The sequence below is a fragment of the Venturia canescens genome, chromosome 6, assembly GCF_019457755.1.
Source record: "Venturia canescens isolate UGA chromosome 6, ASM1945775v1, whole genome shotgun sequence".
Lineage (NCBI taxonomy): Eukaryota > Metazoa > Arthropoda > Insecta > Hymenoptera > Ichneumonidae > Venturia > Venturia canescens.
Window position 1 is genome coordinate 15,827,942 of NC_057426.1, and position 12,427 is coordinate 15,840,368.

Sequence of the window (12,427 nt, forward strand, 5' to 3'; positions counted from 1 at the left end):
TACCTGTTGGGTGCTCTCCCAACTGAGTTATCCAGGCCGCCTACCACACTCAATTCGAATCGTCCTCGTAACGTTATATTAAATCTATTTGCAACTTTTGACTAGATTAGCAATTTCACAGACAAAATAAATTACCCCTAGGAAAAAAAAGGTTGGCGCAAGTACATTGATGGTCCCTCGTTTATTGATAATTCCATCCATAAAAAAAACTTTAAAAAATTTTTTTTAATAATTGCAAAAAAATTATTTTATAAAAAAAAATGCAGACCAATTCGAAAAAAATTTCACAATTCTTGAAAAAAACATTAGATTTAAAAAAAAACTAATCTGTATCAATTTTTAAAGCGTCAAAAGAATCAAATAACAAGTAAAAATAAAAAACCGAAAAATCGCGCTTGAAATCATTTTGGAAACCGATGCCTGCCTTATTCTTCTTATTTGATTCGAATAGCTAAATCAATTGAAAAAAATTCCATCAGATTTACGTGCAGCATTAAAATTTATTATATCAATTCGAGGCCAAGTATTTTAATAGTAACTCCAAATTTTGACATTATTAAATTGTTCTAAGAAGCTTTTAATCCAAAAAAAATCACATGAAAGCTAGTCATTTGTTACTCTATGGTGGCTGACTTATAAGAAAATCGATTCTTCTCAGACTTTCGGGATCCTCTGGTATTATTCACAAAATTCGACGTCGATTGGATCGATACAAATTATGTTTAAATATGTGTTAAAAGTACTTGTCCGGCTCATCACTATTCATTCAATAAAAAATCAATCATAAAAAAACGAAATTGTACGGCGGAATCTGGTTAAAAATTTGTTGAAATGCGATTCAATATTAATTTAATGTTCTTAATAATAGTATAGGTTAGTTCTTATTTCGAATGGAATTCGTTCGCTGGAAGAATAAGTGGGAAGTAAAAATTGTCGTCATCGAATATAAACTGGAGAGTTATTTTGGAAGTTTGAAAATTTTTAAAAATTGTCAAAAAAAAATTTTATATAAAAAATAACAGAACATACAATTAAAAAAAAATTCACAAATCTTGAAAAAACATTATCTTTAAAAAAACTAATGTGCATCTATTTTTTAAAGTGTCAAAAGAATCAAATAATAAGTAAAAAATAATAAACCGAACAATCGCGCTTGAAATCATTTTGGAAACCGATGCCTCATTCTTCTTATATGAATCGAACAGCTAAATCAATTTAAAAAAATTCCATCTAATTTACGTTCAGCATTAAAATTTATTATATCAATTCGAGGCCAAGTATTTTCTAATAAATTGAAAAAAGTTACCAACTGAGTTACGTGCAGCACTAAAATTTATGATATCAATAGAAGGACAAGTAATTTATGAGTAACTCCAAATTTCAACATTATGGAATTGTTCTAAGACGCTTTTAAATCCAAAAAAATCACATGCAAGCTAGTCATTTCTTACTCTATGGTGGCAGAGACTTATAAGAAAATCGATTCTTTTTGCACTTTCAGGAGCTTCTGATATTATTCACAATATTCGACGTCGATTGGATCGATACAAATTATGTTTAAATATGAGTTAAAAGTACTTGTCCGGCCCATCACTTTTTATTAAAATTGTTCATTCAAATAAAAATCAGGGCTTTTCTAGAACTGGTGGAGCACAAATATTCATGTAGAGGGAATTTAGAGAGTTATTTTTAAGTAATTTTCCCTTAATTGCACTAATTTAATAAGAATGGGAACGAATTGTCCCGTAATATACAAGGGATGTTATTGTGCATCTATAAATAAAAAACATTTTGCATATTAAATATGTTCAAGCTTCCAAAATAACTCCCCAGTTTGACGGCAATTTTTACTTCTAACTTCTTCCAGCGAACGAATTTCATTCGGCATTACTGACCTATACTATTATTAAGAACATTAAACTAATAATAAATCCCATTTCATTAAATTTTTAACTGGATGCTGCCGTACAATTTAGTTTTTTTATGATTGATTTTTATTTGAATGAATAGTGATGGGCCGGACAAGTACTTTTAACTCATATTTAAACATAATTTGTATTGATCCAATCGACGTCGAAAATTGTGAATAATATCAGAAGCTCCTGAAAGTCTGAAAAGAATCGATTTTCTTATAAGTCTCTGCCACCACAGAGTAAGAAATGACTAGCCTGCATGTGATTTTTTTGGATTTAAAAGTTTCTTAGAACAATTCCATAATGTTGAAATTGGAGTTACTCATAAATTACTTGTCCTTCGATTGATATCATAAATTTTAGTGCTGCACGTAACTCAAATGGTAACTTTTTTTAATTTATTAGAAAATATTTGGCTTCGAATTCATGTAATAAATTTTAATGCTGCAAGTAAATTAGATGGAATTTTTTTAAATTGATTTAGCTGTTCGAATCAAATAAGAAGATTGAGGCATCGGTGTCCAAAATGATTTCAAGCACGATTTTACGGTTTTTTATTCTTTACTTGTTATTTGATACTTTTGACACTTTAAAAAATAGATACAGATTAGTTTTTTTTTAAAGATAATGTTTTTTAAAGATTTGTGAAATGTTTTTCGAATTGTTCTGTATATTTTTTATAAAATAATTTTTTTGATATGTTAAAAAACTTTTTTTTAAAGTTTTTTCATGGATGGAATTATCAGCAAACGAGGAACCATCAATGTACTTGTCCCAATCTTTTTTTTCCTAGGGGAAGTTTATGGTTTGATATCACGTCTTTTGTCTCAAAAGTTCCTTATTTGCGTTCAGTTGACTATAGGATTTTAGTTTAAACTTCTATGAATTATTTATGATTTTCGGCTTATAACGTTGGTTTTCACGAAAAAAGACCTATTTTTCTTCAAAATAGTACTGAAAATATTTCGTCACAGGTCTGTCCTTGGACTTTGGCGATTTTTTCCTTGTACTCTCATATGTTTTGTCAATTAAGAACCAAAGAGCACGGTCGAAAGCGGATTGTAGGCCGTGATATGATTTTCGGCTTATAACGTCGGTTTCCACGAAAATAGAGCTATTTTTCGTAAAAATTGTACTGAAAACATTCCGTCACTGGTCTGTTCTTGGACTTTGGCGATTTTTTTCCTTGTACTCTAATATGTTTTGTCAATTAGGAACCCAAGAGCACGGTCGAAAGCGGGTTGGAGGTCGGGATATGATTTTCGGGTTGTAGCTTTGGTTTCCACGAAAATAGACCCATTTTTCGTAAAAATTGTATTGGAAATATTTCGATAGAGGTTTGTTCTTGGACTTTGATGATATTTCCCCTTGTCTTCTAATATGTTTTGTCCATTGGGAACTCAAGAGCATGGAGCAATGCGTGTTGCGGGCCGAGATATGATTTTCGGCTTACAACGTTAGAAAAAAGAAAGGAAAAGAGGAAAGATAGATCAAATTCAAGATACAACAAATCAAACAGAATTGGTCATTTTTAAATGTCGCTTTTGCATTCTGAATTTAGACATTTTCGTGTCATCCGAAACCTGCCTCCGATTAAATATATTTCCAAAGTTTGCAAATGGCCGCTGAGATCCGATTATCTACAGTTTGATAGTTGCCGAAAAAAGGCACCCTGAAACATTTATTATGTCAGAACTCAAAGAAGCAAAAAAAAATAAGCGTACTTAATACAACAGAGCAATGGAATTCAAAGACGTTTAAGGTACCTGCATTGGTTGTGGAGGAAAACAATTTCATTTCAGGATAATTTAGAAATAAATTTAGAAATTCAGAAATTTAGCATAGAATTTAGAAAAAGGGAAATTAAGATAATTAGTAAAGCTGAAGACTTTTGTGATGAATTTTTGAAATTACATGTTACGGTTGGAGTAAAAAATTTAAATGATTGGCACACATGCTGTGACAGCAAAATATGAAAGTTTGAAGGTATTCGCTCCATACCGTAGTAATACAAACTTCAATACTATTTGATAAGAAACACTTTAAAACTTGCTGAACAAAGTTCCATTACATATTACCATAATCAAAGATAGGTGGTGATACTTACTTAGCACATATATATTTATCCACAGAAATTTCAAAATTCGCAGGTATCTGCTGCAATTTAATGTATCTGCGCAGTGAGTTTGGAAGACAGCAACTTCAAATCCATCCATAAATGAGCAACTGAAGACTTTTGTAATGAATTTTTCTTTCATATTTATGTTACAGTGAGAGTCAAAAAGTAAAATGAATGGCACAGTATATAAATTTTATAGTTTGCAAATTTTTGCTATATTTCAATGATCCAAATCTATAGTAATACAATGAAAAGTCGTTAAAAGTCATGATGTTACAGTAAAATAACATAGTGCACATAACATTCAGAAATTCTGTAGATTTCCATGATGTTGGCAGGCATTATACTTAATCGCATCCAAAACTGAGCTACTGTAGACTTATCGTAATGAATCTTTTCATTAATAATTTCACATTTGCAGTATGCAGAATAGGAACACTTAACATACACGTCATTTTATACGTATTGTTGTCAAAATTTGTGTTTGCTTACCGCATTCCGAAGATTCAACTTTTTATATTATGAGCAAAAAAGTTCCCAAAGACTTTTTGGAACAAGTTTCAAAATTTATTACTCGACAGCTGTCAAGTGGAAAAAGAATAACTACACTTATATCAAGACCAGAAACTGTTTTGAGAATCTGATGTACAAAATGTGCGATTGATGATCATAGTTGGAAACTTTTTGAATCACGTTACCACAATCAGCATGAAGAAGTAGTAGAAAATCATAGGACACATATGAGGCAACCAATTAATATGTATCGATCTGCTGCAAACCAATGAAGTGAAAACAAGGATCAGAAAGAGCAGAGCCAAACTCAATAGGAAGCAAAATATGGGAATATTCAAAAATAATGATGACACAAGAAATAAATTAGAAAACATTTATTCAATTGGAATTTCTCACATTATACTAACAGTTCCGTGTGTTCTTGTTTTATAATTATAATATTTCAAATCGCAAAAAGAAAATTTGACGTTATAGGTTCACGAACATTTTTCCTTACAATTTCCAGACTTATTATTGATAAACTGATTTGCCTTATTCATATTATTCACTAATTATGCGAACGTTTGTTACATTTGTCCCGTACTTCGTAACGTCAAACCCCGGCCGGTTCGTTACGACACAGCTATCAAAGGGAACTCGCATATATAACCTACATTATTACACATGATATAACATACAATATTACAGCATTTTGCTTGCTTCAACATGCATCGTATCGGTCACTTTTTTCTTGAATGTGTCATAATAAGTTTCAAAAATGTGGTTCAGGTAATTTTGAAGTGTTTTTCCCTATAGCACCAAAGTCTGTATAACTGGTACGTAGCAAGTACCTATGAACTTTGATATTTCTGTGAAGTAGCAGGTATGCCAATCTTTTTGGTTCCGACTGGAATATATTAACGAAGATATTCATTACTAAAGTCTTCACCTACTTATTTCTGAATAGGTCTGAAATTACTGTCTTCAGAAACTAATGCATAGATACATGAAACAATTTTGATTTCTGTTCTCTTTCAATTGCGCTGTCTTTTTTCTTTTTAACTATGGCATAATTAATTTCATGAATCTGTGGTACTTTTGTCTGTCTGTATCATAACGTAGATGAAGAAATTGCAGCAGATACTGGCAAACTTTGAAAATTCTGTGTTTACACTTGTGCGCCAAGTATTAGCATTTCCTATTTTTGATTATGGAATATGGGTATATATAAATTATGAAAATTATTAAAAAATTATAGAATATGGTAATACATAAATAATAAATAATTCAAAATGGTACAAAAAGTCAGCGGTGGCCCATTTATGATTGGCATAAGAATTTATGTTTTCAAAATAGATATATATTAAAAAATAAGCAAATCTGTTGGTCCTGACACACTCAATACTTTTCATTTCTCTGATTGGAACTCAGTCGCTACATGCAGAGTTTAAAAATTTTATACATCGACATGTGTACATCAACTTGATATCTCTGGGTATGATACTGTGAATAGAAAAGAATGCTTCAAAAAGTCAATGGAAGTTTCCTGGTGGACTTGGTGAGCATTATATATATTTTTTCTCTCTCTCTTTCTGTCAAATTTTACGGAATATCAATCAAAAAATTCGTTTCATTGAAAAATTTTCATATCTTTTTTATAAACAACGATTTGAGTAAAAAAATTGAAAATAAAATTCATAAATGAGGGGGGAAATTCCTCAATAATACAAAATATTCATAAACGTTACGGAAAATAGTTTTAATCCCACAAAATTGTGGACACATTCGGAATCGATGAAACATGAGGGGATCATCGTGTTTCATCATCATCATCATCACCATCATCATGAGGGAAACATGAGGAAACATCAAACATTCAAAGAATATCAAACTGTTATAAGTTGCAGAAAACTTAACGAAAATCATTGGATAAATTATTTTCGCTTATCATAATAGAAACAGTGGAAAACTTTCGAAAACCTTATTTGAAAATTTAGAACTACCATAGAAAAAAGATTGGATATCAAGCCGCAAAAATCCTCCCTCGAAGAAAAATAATTTGGACAAGCCCTAGCGGATTGTACTTTTTTTGACCAATCGTTACATCCGTTAGGGAGTACATTGATGATCGCCCGTTTTCGCATTATACCACGAAAAATGTATACAAAAATTATCAAATTTCGCAATGAAAATTATTTTAAACCGTGAAAAATATTCAAATACATTAAAACCCGGCAGTATTAGTGAATGATTTATCCACTAATATACTGATTATCGCGGTATTTTCAACGTTAATAAGAGTTTTCATTTGAATTTCAAGCATTGGACACACGAAACAAATATCTAAGGTTTAAATTGTTGACTATAATAATTTGTCAAAATACGGCTTTCGATTTATTATTTGAAAACAATAAGAAAGAGATTATTTGCAAAAATTCAATTTATTCTAGCATACATGACATTCCCCTAGGGAAAAAAAGGTTGGGACAAGTACATTGATGGTCCCTCGTTTGCTGATAATTCCACCCATAAAAAAACTTTAAACAAAATTTTATTTTAATTCTAAAAAAAATTATTTCATAAAAAAAAATACAGAACAATTCGAAAAAAATTTTACAGATCTTGAAAAAACGTTATATTAAAAAAAACTAATTTGCATCTATTTTTTAAAGTGTCAAAAGAATCAAATAACAAGTAAAAAATAATAAACCGAAAAATCGCCCTTGAAATCATTTTGGAAACCGATGCCTCATTCTTCTTATTTGATTCGAACAGCTAAATCAATTGAAAAAAATTCCATCTAATTTACGCGCAACATTAAAATTTATTATATCAATTCGAGGCCAAGTATTTTCTAATGAATTGAAAAAAATTACCATTTGAATTACGTGCAGCACTAAAATTTTTGATATCAATCGGTGGACAAGTATTTTATTAGTAACTCCAAATGTTGACATTGTTGAATTGTTCTAAGAAGCTTTCAATTCCAAAAGAATCACATGCAAGCTAGTCATTTCTGACTCTATGGTAGCAGAGACTTATAAGAAAATCGATTCTTCTCAGACTTTCAGGATCCTCTGGTATTATTCACAAAATTCGACGTCGATTGGATCGATACAAATTATGTTTAAATATGTGTTAAAAGTACTTGTCCGGCCCATCACTTTTCGTTTAAATTGTTTATCCAAATAAAAGTCAGGGCTTGTCTAGAACTGATGGATCACAAGTATTCATGCAGAGGGAGTTGAGAGAATTATCTTCAAGTAATTTTTACTTAATTGCACTAATTTAATAAAAAAACGGAAACAAATTATTCCGCAATATAGAAGGGATATTATTGTGTATCGATAAATGAAAAAATTGTACATAATGTATATGTTCAAGCTTCCAAAATAACTCTGCAGTTTACATTCGATGACGGCAATTTTTACTTCCCACTTAATCTTCCAGCGAACGAGTTCCATTCGGAATAAGAACTAACCTATACTATTATTAAGAACATTAAATTAATAATGAATCGCATTTCAAGAAACTTTTAACGAGATTCTGCCGTGCCATTTCGTTTTTTTATGATTGATTCTTTATTGAATAAATAATGATGAGCCGGACAAGTACTTTTAACACATATTTAAACATAATTTGTATCGATCCAATCGACGTCGAATTTTGTGAATAATACCAGAGGATCCTGAAAGTCTGAGAAGAATCGATTTTCTTATAAGTCTCTGCCACTATAGAGTCAGAAATGACTAGCTTGCATGTGATTCTTTTGGAATTGAAAGCTTCTTAGAACAATTCAATAATGTCAACATTTGGAGTTACTAATAAAATACTTGTCCACCGATTGATATCAAAAATTTTAGTGCTGCACGTAATTCAAATGGTAATTTTTTTCAATTCATTAGAAAATACTTGGCCTCGAATTGATATAATAAATTTTAATGTTGCACGTAAATTAGATGGAATTTTTTTCAATTGATTTAGCTGTTCGAATCAAATAAGAAGAATGAGGCATTGGTTTCCAAAATGATTTCAAGGGCGATTTTTCGGTTTATTATTTTTTACTTGTTATTTGATTCTTTTGACACTTTAAAAAATAGATGCAGATTAGTTTTTTTTTAATATAACGTTTTTTCAAGATCTGTAAAATTTTTTTCGAATTGTTCTGTATTTTTTTTTATGAAATAATTTTTTTTAGATTTAAAATAAAATTTTGTTTAAAGTTTTTTTTATGGTGTGAATATTTAAAAGCAATGTGAATAATTAAAAGATTGGTTCTATAAAATTTTCAATTTTCTGAACGTAGAGTATATAGTTTTTATTTCTCTTTTAACCCAGCGTGATTGTGCATGGTTAGCTCAGCTTAATGTAATCCGAAAAACAAGATTACCGAACTTTTGAGAAAAAAGATCTGATACAGAATATCAAAAATTCCCCTAGGGAAAAAAGGTTGGGACAAGTACATTGATGGTCCCTTGTTTCCTGATCATATCACGAAAAATGTGGAAAAACAATTCCATAAAAAAATTATTAAACCAACTGTAAACAATTTCAACAAAACGTATAAAAAAAAATTCACAAATCCTGAAAAAACATTACATCAAAAAAATACAAATCTGTAATTATTTTTAAAAGTGTCAAAAAAATCAAATAAAATATAAGCAATAAAAAAACAACAGATAAAAAAAAGTTTTTTTCAAATCAATTGAAAGAAATTTCCATCTACGTTACATCCAGCATTTAAACTTATGATATCAATTCGAGGCCAGGTATTTAAGGATAATTCAGCATATTCATTCCTACGATATAATACCTTAAAATTGCCAATTCTGTTGGATTTGTTTTGAATTTTATTTATTTTTCGTCAAAAATCGCTTAAGTCTAGGGATAGATCTGTGCCGATAATTTTTTACATCAAATTTTACGAAAAATAAGTCTTTTTTCGTCGAAACCACAGTGATAAATCGAAAATCATATCTCGGCCTCCATCGCGCATTCTTCCGTGCTCTCGGATCCCCAACGAGCATAACATATTAGAGTACAAGGGAAAAAATCGCTCAAGTCCAAGTACAGACTTGTGACGAAATATTTTCAGTACAATTTTGACGAAAAATAGGGTATTTTCTCGGAATCCGACGTTGAGGAAGTTGAGGCTGTACAGTCATTCTTTTTACCCAAAAGTTATGATCTGTACCTTTCAAAAGTTAGACCAGTTTACAGTTCGGCAATATTACTTTAAAGAAAAGTTGGGGGAAAAAAGACAAAAAACTGGTGAAAGCTCAGTCGAAAACACGAACGGTGACGATCCTAGCCTCCAAAAACTGCACGGGAAACAGATTATTATTAATATAATCTCAGAAAATCTCCTAATAAATCTGAAAAAATTGACATTATTCAGCAAGTCTTGCTTATGTTGCCCAAAAAATTTTATATTTTTAGTATCATTTTTAACGGAGATATTACTGAATGTTTCTTAACTTCCATAAGATTACATTTTATTTGGCCCAAATTGTTATTGATTTTTCTCAGCAACGACGCTTCTAACATGTCTGAAAATTTAACTGATTTTTTTTTACACTTCCCTTTATAAGATTCAATCGGTTTGAAAGCAACGACATCATTTTCATTCTAATGCCTCAACTTCCTTAAGAGCCGAAAATCATATTCCTACCACCAACATGAATTTTCCCATGTACTTGGGTTCCTAATGGACATAAAGTGACGTAAAAAGAACGCGCCTGGAACCCCTGCGGTGGTGCGGGAAATAGTTCACAGTATCATATCATTATCGTGAGTGTTTAAAATCTTTGAAAATGCTCAAACAAAATAATAATCTTAAAAAACATACTAACAAAATAACACATGAAAATTGGAACTTAAATTCTATAGCCGTCAAAACTAAATCGAGGAAGTCGAGAAAAAAAAACGTGATATCAAACCTCAAAATTCCCCTAGGGAAAAAAAGGTTGGGACAAGTACATTGATGGTCCTTGTTTCTGGATGACATAGAAAAAATATTAAAATCCAGGAAAACAATTCTATGGAAACAAAAAACGAAAAATTGAAAAGTTCAAAAAATTCAACAAAAATTAAAAACAATCGAAAAAAATTCTATAAAGCAAAACTAAAAAATTTTCAAACAAAATCATAAATATTAAACAAATTGAAAAATGTACTATCCAAGTTACATGCAATATAAAAATGTATGATATCAATTGAAGGCCAAGTTTTTATTGATCATTTGGAATATTTACCCAACAAATCGGAAACTTTGATTGAAAAAATGACGTTTTATGCATAGGAGTCACTAATCATTCATAATAATTATTTTCGAGGAAAAACAAGCTCATGAAGCAAAAGTTATAAAGAAAGTTACGTGCAGTACTAAAATTGATTATATCCATTTCGAGGCCAAGTATTTATCAGTAATTCGAAATATAATCTCCAGCAACAAATAAGTGTTGAGAATCCTCATCGGGCTCAGAACGTTTCATTGAAATTACTAAAAAATTAATAGAAATAAAAAATTGCAGAATCTTCCTTTTGAATAATAAGAACGATGGCAACCTTTTTTTTTAACCAGAACATATGAAAATCGGTAAAAACTCACATGAAAGTCATTCGTTACTTTAAGAAGGTACAGACTTTGAAAAATCGATTCCCCTCCAACTTTCAGGATCGCCTGGTGTTATTCACAACATTCAACTTCGATTGAATCGGTACAAATTATGTTTAAATATTCATATATAAATAATATGGGCTGGACAAGTACGTCTTAAACGTACTTGTCCAGCCCATCACTTTTTATTCGAATTGCTCATTCCAAAAAAAAAATCAAAAACGAAGTTAATCCATATGTTAATATTAAGTTACAGTAATTGCCGAAAAAATAATTTTCCTTCGAATTACAGGAATCGCTCTTGTTGAAATGAAACTAAAATCAAAGACGAAATTGATCAATCTATTTATATTATATGGACTTATCATTCACAACAGAATCATTTTTCTCCAGGAATTCCAGGAATCGCGCGTGTCATACTTGACTCGTGATATTTATCAAAATGTGTGCGTGACTATCGAAAAAAAAAAAACATTACAATTCCATTAAAATTGTTTATTCAAATAAAAATCAGGGCTTTTCTAGAACTGATGGAGCACAAATATTCATGCAGAGGGAATTTAGAGAGTTATCTTCAAGTAATTTTCCCTCAAGTGCACCAATTTAATAAGAATGGAAACGAATTGTTCTGTACTATACAAGGGATGTTTTTGTGCATCGATAAATAAAAAACATTTTGCACATTAAATATGTTCAAGTTTCCAAAAATAAGTCCCCAGTTTGTATTGGAATGACGGCAATTTTTACTTCTCACTTCTTCCAGCGAACGAATTTCATTCGGTATAACTAACCTATACTATTATTAAGAACATTAAACTAATAATAAATCGCATTTCAATACATTTTTAACCGGATTCTGCCGTACAATTTCGTTTTTTTATGATTCATTTTTATTTCAATAAATAGTGTTGGGCCGGACAAGTACTTTTAACTCATATTTAAACATAATTTGTAACGATCCAATCGACGTCGAATATTGTGAATAATATCAGAAGCTCCTGAAAGTCTGAAAAGAATCGATTTTCGTATAAGTCTCTCCCACCATAGAGTAAGAAATGATTAGCATTCATGTGATTTTTTTGGATTTAAAAGCTTCTTTAAACAATTCCATAATTTGGAAATTTGGAGTTACTTATAAATCACTTGTCCTCCGATTGATATCATAAATTTCAGTGCCGCACGTAACTCAGGTGGTAACTTTTTTAATTTATTAAAAAATACTTGGCCTCGAATTGATATCATTAATTTTATTGCTGGAAGTAACTTGGATGGATATTTTTTGAA